This window comes from Canis lupus, chromosome 19 (genome assembly GCF_048164855.1).
Source record: "Canis lupus baileyi chromosome 19, mCanLup2.hap1, whole genome shotgun sequence".
Classification (NCBI taxonomy): domain Eukaryota; kingdom Metazoa; phylum Chordata; class Mammalia; order Carnivora; family Canidae; genus Canis; species Canis lupus.
The window spans coordinates 32,971,264-32,992,695 of record NC_132856.1 but is presented as its reverse complement, the minus strand read 5'-3'; the positions used below and the strand labels follow the sequence as shown (position 1 = coordinate 32,992,695).

The following is a 21,432-nucleotide window of genomic DNA, read 5'->3' as shown; positions in this document are numbered from 1 at the left end:
TTGGTGAGCAGTGCCTATAGGATGGGACTATAGCTGATCAGTTTCTCTTTTATTTGTAAATGATTTTCTTTGTAAATGATCAGAGTTTCATACACAATCACTTAGTGTCTATCTTGTGAAGGATTAATATCTCTATATAAAGGTAATGTACCTGAGTGGTTACACTCATAGTCTTGGGGTCAGACAGGGCTTGGCTTGAATCCCTTCTCCACAACACATTACTCTTGTGCTACTGGTGTGACCTCCAGCATGTTATTTCTCCTCACACATAGTAAGCTCTCAATAATTGGGCAGACAGTAATGATACAGGTTCCTGCTATCTTTACTGAGTTTACTTGTGTGGGATTTGGGAACTTTCTGCATCTGCAGAAAGGCTACTTGCCACTTGGGCTAGGAGCACATTCTTATCTGCCCAAGGTTGGGGTGGTGGTGGGGGGGGGCTGCACCTGCATGCAGCTGCCAAAACATGTGCCTGAGGAAGACGGAACAAAATGAAAAGTCTGAGGATCAGATTGGAAAAACAAACAGCTAACTGAAATGGAAGCTTAATATTTGGATTGAGCACCCCAGCTTTGTTATTGCCTGAGTAGGACCACAAGAGCCACTTCACTGGGCTGTGCTTTGCTCTCTGTATCTGCAAAGTGTGTCTGTGTTGGGAGAGCAAAAAAGTGATGCTCCCCCATCATTTGAATTAGAACCTGGGTGGGCTGTAGCTTTGTAAATTCTTGCTGGGAATTATGGGAGGGATAGGGGGTCAGAGCACAGGGTCTAGAGGGGGGGAATGGGGAGAGGAGTGTTTCCAATCACCAGGTATTGAGTACTATGGCCTCTCCTTCTTTGGTGATTCAGGGTAAGAGGTGAGGCAGCACCTATTGTACTATGAGGGACATCTGAGTCTCTATGTGTGGGACATCTCTCCTAGCCTCTGTATTTTCCTTCAGGAACTGAGGCCTGCCAGACCTGTGAGCTTCTCTCTAAGCCCAACTCAGAACTCTGTGCAAGCAGATATATTCAAATTCATCTGTTCTGATTCAGAGCAGTGAAAAATCACTTTATGTGCTGGAGCTAAGAGGGAAGAAACACTTCATATATTGTTTCCTTTCGATCTATGGAGTCATGGGACAGCTTTTATAACTCTAGATATCATGACAAACCATCCATAAAGATGGACAGAATCCTTATGCAGCAATTACCGTAGCTTAAAGCAACATTATTTAGTATCCATTCATGGAAGTGTGGTAGCATTTCAGGACTTTGTCTAATTCCCTCATCACATTAGCAAATGAGCACTCTGCAGGCCTGGCTCATGGAGGCCTGAAACGTCCTCTGTCTCCCTTAGCCTGAGGCTCAGACATGTGTGGCTTGTTTGGGCTTTGTCCACAGTTACTTTGTACACTTACAAAGAAGGATGGAGTCTGTTTAACTACATTAAAGCTCCTTCATGTGCTTGTTGGCCATGTGCATGTCTTCTTTGGCGAGATTTCTGTTCACGTCTTTTGCCCATTTCATGATTGGATTGTTTGTTTCTTTGCTGTTGAGTTTCAGAAGTTCTTTATAGATCTTGGAAACTAGCCCTTTATCTGATATATCATTTGCAAATATCTTCTCCCATTCTGTAGGCTGTCTTTTAGCTTTGTTGACTGTTATACTATATGTTGGCAAATCGAACTCCAATAAAAAAAATATACAAAAATAAATAAATAAATAAATAAAGCTCCTTCAGCTTAAAGCCAGATTCTAACAAAAATGTTCTGATTTAATTCAATTCCATTCCTTTCTAATTAATTCATTTAAAATTAAGAACACTTGCTGAGCAACTAATTGATGCCATGTATAAAAATCAGCAGGACCAAGGCTCTTCTGCAAAGCCAGGTGTGTATCAGCATTTGCTATTTATACCTCTGTCAACTGTAGGGTGAAGACAGTACTGGAATGCACTCACAGTTCACCTCTTTGACCAGATTTGGTAAGATCTTTTCTATTTTCCATTTTTTTTTCATTCTCATCTCCTTCCTTAATCTACTAACTCACACACTCATTTATTTAGCAAATACTAAGGACCTAATTGTATGCCCAACAGAGAGGTAGCATGTGGAGGAAAACTAATTGTTCTCATTCATTTGCATAGCTTATTTTATAATATCAGGAAGGCCAACTAGCTGCCAGATGGTGGGATTATGACAAAGGCAAGTTGACAACTTCCCTAAGCTCTAGTTACTCATCTTCAAGTGAAAAAACAGTTATATGTATTTCACATAGTTGTGAGGACTAAAGAAGCTAAAAGACAGGGTATTTTCTAGCACACAGTAGGAGCTTAAGAGTTGCTTTGTCATCATCATCATCATCATTGCCTATTTTAGAATAGAAATTTCTAGAGGTCAGTGATATTTCCATTTTATGGGTCATGAACAGGTTCTAACACATGTTAACAAGCAATATGTATCAATAATTAATAAATACTAATGAATAAAATACTAAAATAAAATACTAAAAAGATACTAAAAGTTAAGTGTTTTAAAATTGTCCCCTTCCTATAAGGAAGACAGTGTGTGGAAAAAAAAATATATTATATGACACCACATAACCATATGTGGTTAGCTTCATCAAATATCATTCTTGGGGTGTCTTGGTGGCTCAGTCAGTTAAGGGTCCAACTTTTGATTTTAGCTCAGGTCATGATCTCAGGACCATGAGATGGAGTCCTATGGCAGACTCTGTGAGGGGTATGGAGCCTGCTTAAGATTCTTTCTCTCTCTCCACTTCTCCTTGTCCTGCTCACACACTCTCTCTATCTCTTTCTCACTCTCTAAGGGGGGAAAATATCATTCTTTGCAGCACAAGGTGGGCCTGATAAATGGGGGAAGGAAGGAAAGAAGGGAAGGAGGGAGGGAGGAAGAGGGGGGAAGGAGAAAGGAAAGAAGAAGGAAGGAAGGAAGGAAGGAAGGAAGGAAGGAAGGAAGGAAGGAAGGAAGGAAGGAAGGAAGGAAGGAAGGAAGGAGGAAGGAAGGAAGGTCCACATGATAAGGAACCGTGATCTAGCTAGCCTGGAGAGAGCCCAGGGAGGGTTCTACACACCTGATTTGAGAAAGAATGTGGGAGAAATCCTGACCTTGGAGAGGGAAAGGACAAAGACTTAGGGATAGTTCCCTTGTGTTAAAAGTGGTGGGGAGAGAGAATGAGAGAGGGGGAGAGAATGAGAGAGAGGGAGGGGGAGAGAGAGAACAAGAGAAAGAGAAAGAGGGAGAGAGAGAAAAGGAGGGAGGAAAGCCCTCTAGGGCAGTGCTGGCTTCTTGGGCCTACCCCTGGGAGTCACAGGGGCTCTGGCTCAGAAAGTCTCCACACTATGTTCAATGCTCTGCTGTCACCCTCTAGAAATTCTTGATAGTTTTTAAACAAGGGTTCCCACATTTTCATTTTGCACTGGGCACTACAAATTATATAACTGGTCCTACCTTAGGGAAAGATTTGTGGAGGTTTTCTTGTGTGGAATGAATATAATCTGTTTTCAGTGTTTTCTTGAGATTTAAACATCTTTCAATTATTTTGGGGTGGGGGGCAGTGTTCAGTTGTGGATCTTTTGACCAAAACTCTAGACTGGGGTGGGCCTCAAGGCGATTCAGCTTTGTCCAGACCCCATAGCAGAAGAGCAGCTATTTCCTCTATCCTGTGTGTAAGAGTCCTCTGGCATGCCACCACCCCCACCCCACCCGCCACCCCCCACCACGCGGCCCAATTCCTCTGCAAAATCCTTGGGAAGTTTGCAGGCAACCTCCACAATTTGCTTACTGCATCAACTTTGGAGGAAACCCTTCATTCCCTTATTCTGGTGAAATGTTCTATGCTGAGAGAAAGGCTTGAGGTATTCCTTAGTGAGGGTGGTGGTGGGGGTTGAGATAATGAGAACAGTGTTCTGTGACATGTTGTGCAGGACATGGAGAATTTCTCACCAAAGAAGTTCAAACTTGGGAAGCCACATACTTCCGCTTCTGGGTGGATTTTGTGCAGAGCCACTTTCTCTTCCTGCCGCTTACATTCCGACAGAAAAGCACCGTGTAGAGAGGATGAAGTACTGTGAGTTCAGCCCATTATCAAATGGTTTCAAGGGTCATTTTGATCTTGTCAGGATCAGCAGGCTTCCTTTCAGCAGGCCTAAAAAGGCTGACAGAAACAATAAATGGACAATTTTGAGACTCTTTGTCAGAGTTATACTTTGGGGACAAACTCTGCCGTAAATACTGATTTCTAGTCCCCTCTCCATTTGCCCACCATTTTCAGAGACGATCGCCCCCCCATCCCTGACCACCACATAGTCATCAACTTCTCTTGCCAACATCGTGTCAGCGAGTGATGTGCGGTCGCTTCTCTATCTGCTCGGTAGTGCTTACACCACAAGGAACCAAACATGATGTATACCTTGGAGCACACATTCATCTCTAATTTAGTGCCTACATATCTGTAATAGCCGTATTGAACTGAAGCTGAGAAAAATCACCCTTGCCACCCTCCATTTTTAGGGAGTCTGTGATAGGTTGGAGGATTACCCTATCGATCACTCGTCAGGAATGATTACCTCTCACCCTTCTCTGCCTCATCAATAAATGGCTCCAGATTTCAATTCCAGGAGACACATTCAAAATAGGGGTGTCTGGAGCTGTGAATAGAATTGTAAATATGGCAGTATCTAAAAGAAAGCATTCACACCCAACAGACAGATTATAGGATATGCCACACCCTGTAAAGGATTTAGACTTTTAAGAGTATTAACATTTTTCCCATAACAGATTGTTCCACTTGTGGAAATTACAATTACTGTCATTTCTTGATACTGACAATGAAAATTACATATATTTTCTTCAGACATGGTATTTTAACTAAGTAGTGAAATAAGGCAGCAAGTAGTTTTAAATGGGCTTCAAAGAGACTGTTGCCTTAACTTTTTAGGTTGGTATGTCTTTCTAAAAAGATTCTTGGTGCTTTGTTTAAATGCCCCAACTTGAGCTGAACTAGGCCTGGATGGCCTGAAATACCATCAAACCTCTAATAACGAGGTCAATTTGGCATGAAAAATTGGTAGTAAAGAGCACTTTATAAAATAGTAAAAATCTATACTCCAAGTATTATAGCAAGACCAACAGATGTCAAATTAAGGGGTGGGGGCAGAAAAATCTGTGCAAAGTGGATGCTTCTTATCTGAACAAAGGACGTTGGTAGGAGCCAATGTTTCTATGCTGTGTTTGGTAGAATGCTGGCATCACAGAATCTTAATATGAATTATGTTAAAAATAATGAAAAGAGCTCTGTGGTAAGATACATGTAAGATTCTCCAAGATAGCAAAGCCAGAAGGGTTATCTTATTTTGGGGATCCTCAATGCTTTTAATTTGCTAAACTGCCTCATGAATGTACAAAGGGTGAAGGGAGAACATGGGGTGGAACACTTGCTAAATTTGTTGGAACTTAGAAAGATTTTCTGAGGAACACTTTTCAAGGAATTCAGGTTCTGGGACTCCCTTAGGGAAAGTCCTTTCCTGGTCCTGGGGGCATGTTTTGAGGCAAGGTGGTGAGTGAGACCGAGTGTGGCCCATGTTGTTGTAGCTTCCATTGAAGAACTCAGTGGTCTAGAGCCCTATGGCCATTTGGGCTGGCACTTGGGGAAAGCATGAATTCCTCTTTCCTCCTGAGGCTCCTTTGTGAAGTTCAGAAAACAATCCGCAATGATTCAGCAGGAGGAAGCAAAGGCTAGAGCTCCAAATTATCAGGTTAATTTGCTTGTATTCTTTGAAGTTTGAGATCTTTGAAGTTTTGTTTTCCCTTGAGAAGTGAAGATGAGAAAAACAAATGCCAAATGTCATTTTATACTGTGAAAAGAAAGTACAATTAACAACCATGCAGTGTTCCCCAAATGCCTTAGCCAGAATACTGGAGTTGTAATGTTCACAAACTTTGACTCTGCTGTGTTTTTAATGAGATGATACACCCTGGGATTCAGGAATGCTAGAATCCTGCCTTGCCAATCACTTTCCTACTGCCCTGCCTTATGAGGTTCTAGAAGGGGACTAGTATATATACCCCAGGAACAGGAACGTGCTTGAAGCTATCACTTTATCTATAGCTATTTGAGTGTTGAGCTCTGGTAAGGACTTGCAATCCAAGTGGGACCTTCTGGTTCCTTTTACTTTCACAGCTCTAAATCCCAGTATCTACCGTTGTCTGCCTACCAGCAACAGAAGTTGAGTAGGGATGGGCAGCAGGATGGCCCGCAGAGAATAAGCCTGAATCAGTATACCCATCAGCTGCCAGCCTGGAGAAAAGGGAAAAGCAAGAATGAAGACTGACAGGTCAGCATGAAGCCTATAAGAAATAGGCCCTGACAACTAGCCTGGTCTCATTGGATAGATAACTAAGGTGGATTGTTTTAGTCTGTTTTGGCTGCTATAACACAATACTACATATTGGGTAGGTTTAAAGGAAAAAAAGTTATTTCTCATAGTTCTGGGTGCTGGAAGTCTGAGATCAGGATGTCAGCACAGTTGGTTCTGATAAGAGCCCTCTTTGGGGTCACAGACTGCTGACTTCTTGCTGTATTCTCATGTGGAGGAAGGAGCAAAGGGGCTCTCTTGGGCCTTGTTTTATAAGGACACTAATTTCATTCCTGAGTGCTCTCTTCTCATGACCTAATCCCCTCCCAAAAGTCTTACCTTCTAGTACCATCACACTGGGCATTAGGATTCTTTTTTAAAAAACATGATTTATTTATTTATTTTTTTAAAGATTGTATTTATTTATTCACGAGAGACACACAGAGAGAGGTGAGACATAGGCAGAGAGAAGCAGGCTCCCCAGGGGAGCCAGATGCAGGACCCAATCCCAGGACACTGGGATCATGACCCAAGCTGAAGGCAGACGCTCAACCACTGAGCCACCCAGGTGCCCTGGCATTAGGATTCAAACATGAATTTGGGTGTTGCGGGGCAGATACGGTCATTCATAACATAGCACAATTGGGCCTCTGATGGAAAGGAGAAAAAATTAGGAGTTGGCAGATTTTGCTCTGGTTATTGCCAGCTTGATTGGATGATATGTTGGGGCCTGACACCACCCTTGGCTTCCCCTTTTCATGCAAGCACCTGAAGCCCCAGCACGACCAAGCCACATCTGTACAGTAACCACTAACGCCATATTAATCACCAGGCCCTGTCTATCTGGAAGAAGGGCCCCTGGACCATGAAAGTATCCTGGCCTAGGGCCAAGAGTTGGAGATGAGGGGAGATGGGGCTGGGGTCACTGCCACATTCTTTGCTTATTGAATGATGCCACACAGATATGCCTCCTGTCCTTTAAAGGAATTGAGTGTGCAATTTGATTGAGCCCAGTAGAGGGGTCAGAGAAGATTAGAATGAGACATTTTCCTCACTCCTTTCTGCCTCTAGGTAACTGGAGCTCCATCTGGAAGAGCTGACTTTATGTTTCTGAGCCTGGTTTGATTCTGATCCTGGCCCTGGGATCAGAGGCTCTGTATGAATAGCATCCTGAAAGGTCAGCTGGCCTATATATGCACCCTCAGGCACATCGAGACTTCCCCAGAGACACAGAAGTCTTCTATTTAAAAAATTTTTTTTTCCTATTAAGAAATACTTCCTTACATCTAACCTCCTGCTTTTGTACTGCTCTTTGTGGAGGCAGAAAACAGCTGGGTATATCTGTCGGTAAGCCTTCTTATGCTTAAAGATTCTTGGTCTTACTTTCTCTGGGTTGAAAAATCCAGGGTTAACCTCTCTTTTCCAAGCCTTATTTTCCTTCCTTTTCACTGTTCCAAGAAAAAAAAAAGTTTCCTTAAATTTGTTAACCGTTAGAATCATCCAAAGACCTTTCTAAACAGACCAAATTATACATTGCTCTCCAGACTTGCTGCATGGAAATTATAGGGGCAAGGGTGACTTAGGGTTTGGGCAGAGATTGTCATTCTCAAACGGGACAAATATATTACTGGAATCTTTTTGAAGTGCATACCCAGCTTGCATTTCTTTTTTTCTCATGGGATGGTACCTATCCTTCAGAGGGAGGACTCTGGCATCTAGGTTGGCACCAGCATCAGGGATGCAGGGACATCTGATCCAAACAGTGCCAGAGTCTTTTCTCCAGAATTTGGAAATGGAACTTAGAGACAGGAGTTCAGTTTCTGAGAGTGACCAGAAGTATGACATGACAAAAATGGAGACACCAGGTTACAGATAGAGAGCAGAGAGATGGTCTGCAGAGAGGAGGTAAAGAAGAATGCAAAGCATTCCAATGATCCTTTAGGCTATGGTTCCAGTCTCTACATTGTTACCCTGGATTTACATGAGACAGTTGATGTCCTATGCAGTGGTATTCTCTTTGCCTAATCTAGCTAAAACAGATTTTCACTACCAGACCCCCAAAAGGGCCCAACGAAATATAGAACTAACAGCAGGACTGGGAGACATGTAAGCTCACAGCCTATGTGTTTTCTTGCTGTTGACTTACTATGGAACTCTATTTTGCTTTCCTGAGAGGAAACATGCCTCCTTGACTTCTAAAGAATATTTCATTGTCTGACTAGACAATATTAAGACACCTCAAACTCTGAATAAGCTCAGAATGGCCTGCTATGGAAAAATCTTCCCAATTGTTTTCACAGGAGAAAAAGAAACCTCCGACTAGTATTTACTAACTGATGCATTCACCCAACAACATGTAAAGTCAATACTGTTTTTGGCCCATTTTACATGTGAGGAAACTAAGGCATAGAAAAGGTAAATAACTTTCCTTGGGCCATAGAGCTGGTAAATTGGTGAGCCAAGACTTGAAGCCAAATTTAACTATAGAGTCCAGGATTTCAACCACTTTGCTATGCCTGCACTGAAACCAAAACTCAATGGCTGAAAGCAAAACTCTTGATGCTACCTGAGAAGTAATGTGCAAATACCCATTTCTGTACCAAGAGAGCCTTCCTGTTTGGACTCTACGGGAAGTACCAAGCAAGAAGGTTCTGGCAGTTTTCATAGATGAGTCAGGCTTGCCCTGAGGTCAGAGAGAGACGTAGGGATGGAGAATGTTGCCATTTTAAGACCAATTTCTTCCTCTAAATGAGTTTCTTATTTCCTTCAGGTATCTACTCCTTTACAAAGTGGCTCATGTGTTAGGGGATGCTGGTCTCTAAGAAAGATCTTATTTGTCTGAGGGTAAAACTCCCCCCTTGCCAGTAATTGAGCATCAAATTGGACCAATTAAATGCAAGGAGAAGCTTTCTTGGGAGCTTAAGATACAATTTTGTCTTAATCTTATGTGAAAATTTCAGAAGAGAATCCCTTTTTGGATCTGGATATAATTTTATCAGTTAGCTATTGCCACAAATATGCTGCCTAGCAAAACCCTACAAAACCTCAGCACCATAGAGCAGTAAGCATCTACTCAGTTGGTTTAAACCTTGCTAATTAGAGCAATTGAGCTCTCCTGACATTGGCTGGGCCCACTAATGAGTCCAGAGATCAGCTGAGCTAGCTAGTGTTCTACATCAAAGTCTTCCATCTCTTCCCAGGACCAGTGAACTAGCCTACACGTGTTATTTTCAAGACAATGGCAGAGGTATAAGAGCACCAGTGGAAATACATAACATAGCTAAAGCCTAGGCTTCATCACACTTACCACCATCTTAGTGGCCAAGGACAGTCATATGGCTAGGCTTTGCATCAAACCCACCTGCTGTGAAGCTGTAGTAAGTCAGATGGCCAAGCCCATCATCAATGGATGAGGGAAGTCTGTTTTTTTTCCTGGGAGTCGTGGGGAAGGTGTTGAATGTTTTGAGCAATAATCCAGTCTACCACAGGGCCATACATAAATGTGAAACTCAGGAGAATGGCAGACCACATCCCTTTTAACCTTCAGATAAAGCCAACACACACAGAGAAGAGGTGACCCGAGAGAATCCCAGAAAAACAGAGCTGGAGCCACTAAATCGTATCAACCCCAAGTTCTAGCTGACATCCAGGCTTCAAGTAATATTGGCCAAGTGTGACAGTATTTAAGCTCATTTGGGATAGATTTTCTTGTACTGGGCAAGAAACTCTCCCAATTCAGAATTTTCTTCGGAATGTTTAAGAACAAAGGCCCAAAGCAATGGGAATAAACAGCACATTGGTAAAACGCAATGCAGAGCCTAGAGAGGTAACAGGGTTCCCCCCTTCAAATGTTGTCCTTGGAAACCCAACCATTCCATCCTTTCATTGCCCACTCACCTTGCAGCAGATCTATTTCTTCTTCATTTTGTGTACTTCGATTCATTCTCAGATGTTTGTTCATCTGACCTTCCAGTTGGTATGGTAACAGCCTGCCTGAACTGTGGCATTTATTATTCACTGCAAGTTCTTGTCAAGTCAGTAAGAATTAGGTTTGCCTTCTTTCAAGCAGTCAAGGGGACTAAGTCATTAAGGAGGAAAGGTGGCCCTGTACCCCTATCAGGGTTGATGCTTGAAATTCTCCTGTTAAAACTCTACTACTTTCCGGTGCTCACATTGATTGAGGTGGTTCCTTCCTTTCTGTAGAGCTCTTGTTTCCTAGATGTAGAATGCAACATTTATTTCCACCCTCTACCCCTGTCATGTTACATTAATAACAGGACACAAATTGGGCAGTTAGTCGATGGATTTGTAAAAGCCACATTAAAAAAATACAGGGAAGGAACAAAGTGTAATATCTCAGAATAAGAATCAGTCATTTAAAATAATATGTACAAAGGTTTACTCTGTGCTTCTAACTGAACTAAGAAGTTCTTGACACCCTGGAGGGTAAAACATTGAATAAGAACATGGCTAAAATTCACTGGATACCTATTATGTTCTGGGAACTATATGAAGCTCATCATACAGATTACTTCACTCAGTCTTCACAGTGACCCTATGAAATAATTATCTACATTTTAGGGAGAAATGACTAATTTTTCCAAGGTCTAACAGTTGACATGTGAGGGTGGGATTTAGCATTTGAATTAGAACTTTTAAAGCCATTTTATTTATCCTATCCTATACTTCCTTAAACAAAAAAAGCACAGTGGTTATGGGTGTAGACTTGCCTATGAGAATAATAAAATCTGGCCTTGCCATCCATTCAACATATGACTTTGGCCAAATTAACCTTTCTGTGCTTCAGTTTCCTCATTTATAGAATAAGAATAATCCTAGTGTTAACCTCTGAGTGCAGTCCTTAGAATTAAATGAGTGTACATAAAACACTTAGCACAATGCGTAAGTATAATGAATTCTCAAATGATGGCTATTTTTATAATATTGTGAATTCCTGGTACAACGCTGTCCATTAGTTTGTTCTATGATGATGGAAATGTTTTAGAACTGCATTGTCTAATGCTGGAGCCTCTAGCTCCATGTAACTTTGAGAACTTAAAATGTGGCTAGTGCAACTGAGAAAAGGAATCTTTTATTTTATTTCATTTTAATTAATTACAGTTTAAGTTTAAATAGCCACATGTACCTAGTGACTACCATATTGGACAGCACAGGTATAGAATTTGCCAGATATAATATGTACAAAAAGAATAAGGTGTGATTCCCATTTATGAGAATCTTATGGTTTAATGGAAGACCAAGCTGACAAGCAAATGATTAGTAGGCATGGTATTATGGTGTAGCTATATATAGAAAAAATGCCATGGAAACTCAAAGAGCAAGGGACTAATTTGTGCTGGGGGATCAGGGAGGGGTTTTTAGAGGCAATGACAGTTGAGCTAGACCTTGAAGGGTAAGTAAGGATGCAATTCATTCATTTAGCAGATATATGCTGAGACCCTTCTCTGGGTCAGGCATCAAGTTTGAGAGAGTAGATGATTGTCAAATGGAAAGTGCATTTGGTAAGGGTACAGAGGAGACATCTCTGTTGGTTAGACTGTTTGAGGAGGTCCTGTTGTAAAAGGTAGAACTCGAACTGTCCCTTGAATCACAGTGCTGAGAGCTAAGAGAGGGCATTCCATGTAAGAAGAACAGCATGAGTAAAGAAGTGAAGATAGGACCAGTAGCCACCACTAGGCCAACCTAGCTGAAGTAGAGAAGACGGTTAGAGGACAGCTATGGTGAGGTTCCACTGGTGATGGCGGTAAAGTTGGGGAGGGTATGAAGCAGGCTATAGATGGTGGCTAAAGGGCTCTTACCTTTGTGCCACTGCAGATTTTGAAGTAGATGTTGTAAGTTTTATAAAGTTGTCTGACAGAGGGCCCCAAGTGCTTCTGAAAAAAAGAGGCAGAAGGTTCATTTGGGAAGACACTCCCCCGACCCCCAGGCCCAGAAAAGTAATGTTCAGTTTCCTGGTATTCTGGCTGCCAGCATCCATTCCCTTCCTATTGCTTTCCCCATTTCCCCCACGTCCCTTTGAGGGAGGTCTGGCTCAGGTGGTCTCTCCAGAGAGAATCAGGCACTGTCCCTAGACTTAAGCATTTGGTGCTAGGGATGGGACAGTTGGAGGTCAGAACATTGCTGTTGCATTGTGGCAAGAATAATAACGCAGAAGAAGCATGCCTTGACTACATGGTGGCAGCATGAGTACGGCCCTGGATTTTCTCAGAGTCTGATCCTCCAGCCCCCTGCCATTTTGATATACTTCCACTAAGTCTCTTGTCACTTAAGGTCATCAGAGTTCATGTCTGTTGCTTACAGCCAAGAACTCTGACTGACCCATTTGAAAATAATGAAAATTCCTGCAAGTGGAAGTGCTTGGTAGTGGCCCCAACTCTGCCCTAACCTGTCGTCTCTGCAAAGTCCTCCATCCCTGGGCCTCACTCTCTTGTCTCCCTAACAAAGGACCCACACTAGTGTTTTCTAAGGGGGCTTTTGAGCAAACATTCAACCATACCCTAGACCAAGGCAGTGGAAACAGAAGGAAAGGGTGGCTGCAAGACATATTTTACAAATACATTAAGAAGAGAAGAGAAGGCAAACCAGAGTGAGTAAAAGGTAGCTGTGTGCTTTAGAGCCTGAAGAAAAAAAAACTTTGCTTTCAAATCACCCAAAGCCACTTTTGCCTTTCGTAGTTGTTGTATCCATTTGACCAAAGAATCAGAGTTTTAAAATATCCTTTTGTTCTCCCTTCTTTGTTAATCCCCTGCCAAGAAGCTCTGCCCATAACTGAGTAAATCCATCAGGAGCTCCTCAGTCATCAGAAGATTTGTAACTCACTGCCAGTGGTGTTGCTGCTGTGATCTGGACTTCAGAGCTGGAGGAAGGGCATCTGGAGCAAACAGTCCAGTCAAGGTTTGGAGATGTGTCCTGCTGGACGCAGCAAGTGATGTTCCATATGCACCTGTCAGCTACTTTCCTGTTCCTCACACAGAGCAAACCTTTGGCTCAGCCATTCTCCCTTTTTGCAGGGACTTCTAGACTACTCCCTGGCAAGAGAGATCTAATCCGCCCTTCATATACAAGCTCAGGCTATTCACTGAATAAATGTGCTTTGGGTCAGGCTCTGTGCTCAGTACTAGCAATGCAAGGATAAAAGGACATTGTCCCCAGTCTCAAGGAGCTCCCATCAGCTGGGCCTGGGTATTGTCCCCAAGATCCCACCTTGTCATTTATTTTGCCTGTAAAGGCACCATGGACCAATTCCTGAGGACAGGGCCATTTTCTATATTTTTCACAATGCCTGTTCACCTAGAGTGTGTGTTCAAATGTAGTCACTGAGAACCACACTTCGCTTTATATGGAGTGAAAGCCTTATTGTACAGTAGCAAAGGGAGAATACCAATGGAGTTACACAAATTGGATTCATGTCCCCCCTCCAATCATGGTTCTGTGATTTATTAAAAGGGTGACTGGAGAAGCTATTTAACTTCTACAGTTCTCAGTTTTCGCATCTGTAAATTCGAGGACAGATAATAATAGCATCTATTCCTTGGCATTTAAGCAGTGTGTTGTGTCGGCTTACAGAATGGTCTTTGTGTCCAAAGCTGCTGCTTTGTGTTAATGACTAGAGATCCTCAAGGATGTGGTGCATAATTCATAGTGACAGAGGGACAACTGACTGCCTGCCCCCTTTTCCCTCCGCTTTCTTTCTTTCTCTGTTCTTTCTCATTCTTCCTTCCTTTCACCTTTTCCTTTCTCATTTCATTTTTTTCTTTTTCTTCTCTGTGTCTCTTTCTGCCCTCTCTCTCCCATTCTCTCTTTTTCTCCCTTCCACCTCCATCAGAGTAAATGAAATGCTTAGTTATAAGTTATATTTAAATGCAAAAAATATTGAGCAGTCAGACCCAGTGAATTAAGTCTAGACTGTGTCCTCTTTTCTAAGGAGGGAGACCTTATTTTTCTCTTCATGAAGATGAGGCCCAAGTACCTCTTGGATAGCCAATTTACTCAGAATTCCCCATCAGTACAGATCTGCTTAGAAACCTGACCCAAAAGCAGTGGAAAAAGAACAAAGCATAAATACGTTTTTTCTCTTTTCCAGAATTGCTGACTGATTCTTTTGGCAGTGGGATACTGGCTCTACAAAAAGAAGAGAAAAGAAAGAAAAAAGGAAAAGAAAAGAACAAAATAAGAAAGAAAAAGAAAAGGAAGAAAGCCTTGAGTGCATGTTAATCTCTGTGGTGTAAGTACTCCCACCATGGTTGAATTCAAGCTTCCAGTATAAGACCAAAGGACACAGAGGAGGGAAAGATATGTACCGTCCCCTCTCAGGAGACATTCTTGGTGTGGGCCACTGTGTGGAAATATGCAGACACGGCTCCAGTGCTCAGGCCTGTCTACCTTGCCCCCCACTCTACCCTGTGCACCCTGGGGCCTGGTCCTAGCCCACAACACTGTATCCCAATCAGGTTTCCTGCCTCTGTTATCCATTCCTACCTCTGTCTGCCAAATATCCTTCTGAAACCCCAATCCCTGCTATATACTCCCCAGCAGCTCACCTTGGCCACTCCCAGGCCCTTCACCACTCCTTTCACCCTTCTTCAGAGCTACTCCAGGCATCTCATCTCGTCTTGATGCAAATGTTATGACATTTCCATGTCTTTGCTCATATCTAACTTGCTGCTTGGAATGCTCTTCTAAGAATTCCCATTCCTGCTCCTTTGTCTGCCTGGTGAACTACAGTCATCTCCAAGCCTAGCTTGGAAGTTGTGTTCCCCTTGCCGTTCTGATCCTCCAGCTAACCTAAACTACATGACATCACTTATTCCTTTATCAGGGTCCCCTTGACACCACTCTGTCATATTCTGTGGTGAGACATGAACTGGTTTCTTATATCTCCAGGTCCTTAGATAGTGAGGAGGCCATGGGTCCAGGATTGATCTTTCATTCACTCATTTATATATATGTTGAACAAATATTTATGGAGTGCCTGTTATGTGTCAAGCATTGTGCTGAGTAAGACTAGAGTGAGGAATGAGACAGATCTTCCTTCTTCTCTGGTAGAGTTCATAAGACTAAGCAGTATAAGCATGGAACAAACAGTACAAGCATGGAATTGCAAATGTGTTCAATGGAGAAAAAGAACAAGATGTCATGAGAAAAATTCTCACTAGTGAAAGGCTTTTACGTTTCCAAGAAACCTGGAATATAACTTTATAAGAGAGCAAGAATGGTGCAGTATTTGTATCTGTGGCACACTGGACTAGATATCCAAGCCAGCTCTGATGTAAGGGGCTTGAACTGAGATCACCAAAAGGCATGGGGATTGGAGGGTGAAAATATAGAACACAGGCTTTGAAGAGAAAAAATGGAGAAAGCAGAGAGAAATGTGCAGGAGAGCTAGGCCAGTCCAGAACAAGCCTATTGTTATTGTAGAACAAGCACATTGCTTATGTTGTGTGTGGGCTCTGTCCTTTCCCCACCCAGTTGATGGAGAGAGGCTGCCTGGGCTGGAAGGGGAGGGTTTAGAGGAGGTCTGTAGCTCACTAAAACTGAGAAGGTGAGGGGAGATAGTTGGCTTTGTTATATATCTTTGTATTTCTATTAATTTTTTTAAAAATTTTCTCCAGTGATAGAAAATTCAAATAAGATAGAATTAAGTGTGTGGGGGAGGGGGGAGAGAAAGGATGAATGAATGGGTTCAAGTAATTTAAAAAATCCATAGTTACACCCAATGCCCAGATCTTTGTGTTTAATACCATTCCCCAATAAAATGAACTATGCTCCATGGAGAAATGACTAATTCTAGAACTAAGGCAGAGAGCATACAGTAATAAGCCTAGAGCATCTTATGGTGCAAAAAGTAAAAAAGTGCTCAAAACCCAAAACACAGACACAAACACATATTGAAGGATGTGGAATGTCAAGGGGACATAGCAGCCAACTGAACAAATAAGTGAAAGGTCAAAGCTGAAAGAATTTGAGTCACAAAAACAAATTGAAAGTATTGAATCAAAAGCCAAAGTATCAACCGAGTCCACGCCAATCATCATGAATAGGTGATTGAATAAATAAACAAAGGAGAAGAAACAACTCTATGAGGTAGAATTTCAGTGTATGTAGATACTCTGTCCACAAGAGAGTAACACCCTCTGCAGTAAGTGTGGGCTGCACAAAATGACTTCCTTCCCAAAAGCACAGTGTGAAAAGGGGAAAAGACTAGCTTTACAGTGGAAAAACCTAAATACTACTTCACCCAGGTAATTAAGATTGGCATCAACAATGATAAGTCATGTTGATGGCACGTACCCTTGATAAGATGTGGTGAGAATGGCACTTTACAATGTGGCCTTTCTCCCCAAAACCCATATCCCAGTCTAATCATAGGAAAAACATCAGAAATCCCAGCTGAGGAATATCCTACAAAACACCTGTCCAGTACTCTTCACAACTGTCATGGTCACCAAAACAAGGCAAGTCTAAGAAACTGCCTTAGTCCAGAGGACCCGAAGGAGACATGATGACTAACTACAATGTGGTATCCTGGATAGGATACTGGAACAGAAAAGGAACAAGGAGTAAAAACTGAGTAAATCTTGCTAAAGCATGGACTTAAGTTAATAATGTGTTAATATGGGCTTTAGTGTATAAGATGTTAATAATAGAAGACACTGAGTATGGGGTATGTGGGAATATTCTGGACTATCCTAACAACTGTCTGTAAATCTAAAACTATTATGAAATTAATAGTTTATTAAATTTTTTAAGTCTGTAGTTCAACAACTTCAAATATGGCTAGATCTAAGATCTCAGATGATGTCAACCAGAATGTGTCTCTACATCTTTCAGATGTGTTGGCCTAGCTTTCAGGCAGGCTCCCTTCACTCACTGGAACCCTAATGACTCTAGACCTACATTATCCTAGTGGAAGGGAAGTTCTGTTCCTGATAATTTTAACTGAAGCTTCGGACCTGGGTCATGCTTCTGTTTCAGAATCCAGTCAGTGTGGCCAGGAGGTGTGGGACTCTTACTGACCAGGACTAGACCATGTGCAGATATCTGGAGCTAGGATACAATGAGCCCAACCCCCATCCAAAAGTCTGAGAGCAAAGATGGCTTTTTATGTAAATTGGGTATTCAGTCTGCTACTATGCTGCTGAGGGGACCAGCTGCTCCCCTCCACTCATAGCCTACTTTCCAGGCCTTTAGAAATTTTCCAATTTCTATTGAGAAGAGAGACAACTTCTTGGCTAATAGGAAGATCCCTTTGTTGTAGGCCATCTTGATTGTCTCTGGCCAGCTTACAAGTGGGCCAGGCTTGGTGAGCAGCCACCTCTACTCTAACCAAAGACCCCTAGGCTGGGCTACTTACCTGAGTGATAAGGTAGTTTAGCAAGAGAAGAAAGTTAGGCCAGACAAACTCTGGGATTGGAAAGCTTTAGATATTATTGCCTCACAGAAATTTTTAGTGAGAAAAACTTTATTTTTTTGTGTGTCCTAATTTGCACTTACTCAAGGAGCTTCTAATTCATATAATTATTTTATTCTAAAGATAATGCCATTTAGTATATACCTTTTTCTTCCAATACCTTGGTGCAAAAGTATCCCCTTTAGCTTCTGTTGCTATCTGTGAGTTCTCTCATTCAATTGTTATCTCTATATACTTTAACCAGAATATATATAAGGTAGAATGCAAAAACCTTCTTTTATGAAGCATCGTCACCAACATGTCAGCCCAGTGTCAAAGTGGCTCCAGGGAGAAAGATGGAAATAGACTGGTTCTATCTATGAGTGCTAGAAGCATACATTAAAAGCTTGCATTATTAATTTCTTTGTAAAATATTTCTTCAAGAAGTTGTGCATTGCAAAATACAATATAACATTCATACCAAGTGATACAGGAATTGCTTTAAGCAAAACTTGTTGTACTCTGTATAATGAATGCTGCAATAAAAATACATATTCATTTCCTGATCACAAATCACAGCAATTTAAGCCATCTTCTCCCTAGCTTTAGTGTTTGGAGGGTAAACTATATATGTGGGTACCACCCCCTTGAACAGAGGAGCGTTCTTCTATGGGGAGAAGCCTGTCCACATGGCATATTGCACGAAGCTTATTTACTTCTAAGCCTTTCTCATTAGGGTTCTGGAAGTGGTGGTGAGGCCATCATTTGAAATACAACCAAAGAAGCACTCCTATGATCACAGCACAGTAGGAAAGTAATCCATTTTTAAAATGTGAGTTTGTTCAAGTTGTTCCATAACATATTACCTTGAGTCTATCATTGTAGTCCTGAGAAAAGGATAGAAAAATCCAAGTCATCAAAGTACTTTAGATTTTCTTTAGTGAGAAACTTTCCTTTTGGGGTATTGTTGAAATATGATTTATTTATTTATATTAAAGATTTTATTTATTCATCAGAGACACACAGAGAGATGCAGAGACACAGGCATAGGGAGAAGCTGGCTCCATGCAAGGATCCCGATGTGGGACTAGATCCTGGGACTCTGGGATCACACCCTGAGCTGAAGACAGACACGCAACTGCTGAGCCACCCAGGTGTCCCTGAAACATGATTTAAATGACATGATGCTGAGTATCAAATAAGCGGATTTCTGAGGTCACTCCAGGATTAGGAGAGCAGTGAGGTACCCTTAATCTTCTTCTTTTTACCAAGAGAGCTAATAAATGCCAGTGGCCTCCATCTGTGACCACTTGTGCCTTTTGGCCATGACCTCTGAGGATTTGGACAGCCCTCAAATCTTCACTGGTGTTAGCATGAGAGGTGTTCAATGCATGTCTTCCTGACCACCAGAGGTTCCATTTTTCTGGTGTCCTAGGGATCTGTCCCCTTCTTTATTCTCTTCTCAGATCTGAGGGGAACTCTGCTAAGCAAACAACAAACATTTGCTCAGTTGCTTCTCTCCTGAGATTTAACAGGGAGCCTGGTACATTGTTGGTTCTCATAAATATTTGCTAATTGGGTGAATGAACAACCTACGAGGTTAGGACTGTTTCTTTGCTTTTCAGAGGTGTGGGCAGACTCACTGGGTCATGTCGCTTCCAGGGAGCCTGTCTGGTTCTAGGGCCCTGGCTCTCATATTCTCTCCCCTCTGCCACTTATAACAGATTTTCCTCTCATTTGGCTCTTACGTGTCCTGCAAGTGATTTTCAGGACAAAACTCAAGTACAGAGATTTTAAGGTGATTCAGAAACATTGAATTTCTTAACAGTTATTGCCCCATTATTATTGGCAGCTTGGGAATTGTGAGGAGTTCAACACACTGAATTGGAAGACAACTTGAGAAGTAGGGTTTCTGAGAGGCATGGTAGATGCCCGGAATAGCTGTTTGCCCAGGAGAGTTAGGATATTGGCTCTACAGGGAACCTAAGAGTTGAATTAGGTGCAAACTGCCTCCTTCCTCAAATGTGTCCCCATACTGCCTCCAGAATTATTTCTAAAATGTGGACGTTAGCCTATGAATGACTTCTTATTGTCCACAGTGTAAACAATGAAGTCTAAAGCATGGCCTGCAAGTCTTCTGGATGAACCATGTGGTCAGTCTATCTATAACCATCCCATCCCTCCCCGTTGTGTGGCAGCTTTGTGGGTTACAAAGACCAGCTGTTCAGTTTTAAAGATGGCTTTGACTGCTCTAACCCAAAAGGATAGCCCCATACCTATCATTACAGTGATTGGTTAAGGTGTCCCAGATGTATGTCAATTGGCCCATGTCCTTCTATGGTCACAGAAATTGGTTCGGGGGTGAGTCAGTCATAATAAAGTCTGGGACTTTTTTTGGAGGAACAGGCTTTCTTTCTTCCTGTGGATGTTACTTGGGAAGCATATAGCCTTGGTAGTTGGCAGACACTCTGTGACCATGAGGGGTAACTGGTGTTAAGACGAAGAAGATATTACAAAAGAGAGAAGAGTAGAAATGTAAAGAAATCGGCTCCTTGGTGATATGATTGGGTCTTTAGATCAAACCAATCTGACTATTTAGGTATTCATGTTTCTAAAAGCCATGAAGTTACCTATGTCCAAAAAAACCCCAATAAACAATGAAAAAAAATGAATGTTTTTATAGTTTGGGCTAGTTCAAGCTGGGTTTTCTATAACTAGTGACTAAAAGCTTTCTGAGTGATATGCTGCTTATAAAGTAATCCCAGGATTACTTTTAAGATTTACCTCTGCCATTCCCTACATGCATCAAAGGTTTCACCTGAAAACATTACTGCTCATTCTCTGTGAATTTTCACATATGGTGCCCTCTGTCCTCACTACCCTACCTCCCTCTCTGTATTGTAAACTCCTACTCATGTTACAAAATCCAACTCAGTATCACCTCCTCTAAAATTCAGCCTACTCTCCTTCAGTCCATCCCTGAAAGAATTAATGGCTCCCTTCATAGTATTGCTCAAGCATTACTTACATAACTATATTAGAACAATTTAAACACATTTATCAATTTAGCAGCTCATATGGATCTGTCAGGCAATGTGCTTTATAGGTATTATCTTGTTTAACCTTTACACCTGTCCTATGATATTATATTAATATCCTAATTTAAATTTAAAGAAACAGTTTAGAGAGGTAAAGGAGCTTATCTAAGAGTCTACAGCTTGTAAGATAGTGGGGTGGGGTGGGGAGCTGGGACTTGGATCATTTAATTCCAGAATCTGAGCTCTTAACCTTTGTACAGTATTCTCTTCCCTGCTAGTGAGTTGCTTGAAGCCAAACACTATCTTTCACTTCTGGATGTCTGAATGTTCTAGGCACTCAGAAATGCTAGCAGGTTAAGTGAATGAACAAATGGGTGGATGGATCCATTTATGCCCTTTACATTGCAGATGAGGATGTCAGAAGTCAGATGGTGTTAAGTGATTTGTGTGCTGGGCTACAGTATAGATACCATTTTCTGTCGTATGTACAGTTACCATACAGACATTCTCTACAAGAGCTGTGAGCAGGGCCGGCATTGGTGACTCTTGTATCCAGTCCCAGAGGTTTGGAGATCTTGATGGAAACTGCTAAGTGCAATGCTGAACCATTAGATGGTCAGTAGCTA

The 21,432-nt window shown here is 41.9% G+C and overlaps 1 long non-coding RNA gene across 2 annotated transcripts in view; it reads left to right on the top strand.

Moving 5' to 3' along the window:
* Window positions 1–20,307, top strand: part of LOC140610078 (uncharacterized) — a 37,481-nt gene extending 17,174 nt beyond the window's left edge. For both annotated transcript variants that reach the window (XR_012011857.1, XR_012011856.1), the window contains 6 exons: window positions 1,915–1,966; window positions 3,929–4,071; window positions 6,184–6,337; window positions 13,133–13,273; window positions 14,463–14,603; window positions 16,737–20,307. This is a non-coding gene — a long non-coding RNA (uncharacterized lncRNA). The remainder of the gene's footprint in view (window positions 1–1,914; window positions 1,967–3,928; window positions 4,072–6,183; window positions 6,338–13,132; window positions 13,274–14,462; window positions 14,604–16,736) is intronic.
* Window positions 20,308–21,432: the final 1,125 nt, after the last annotated feature.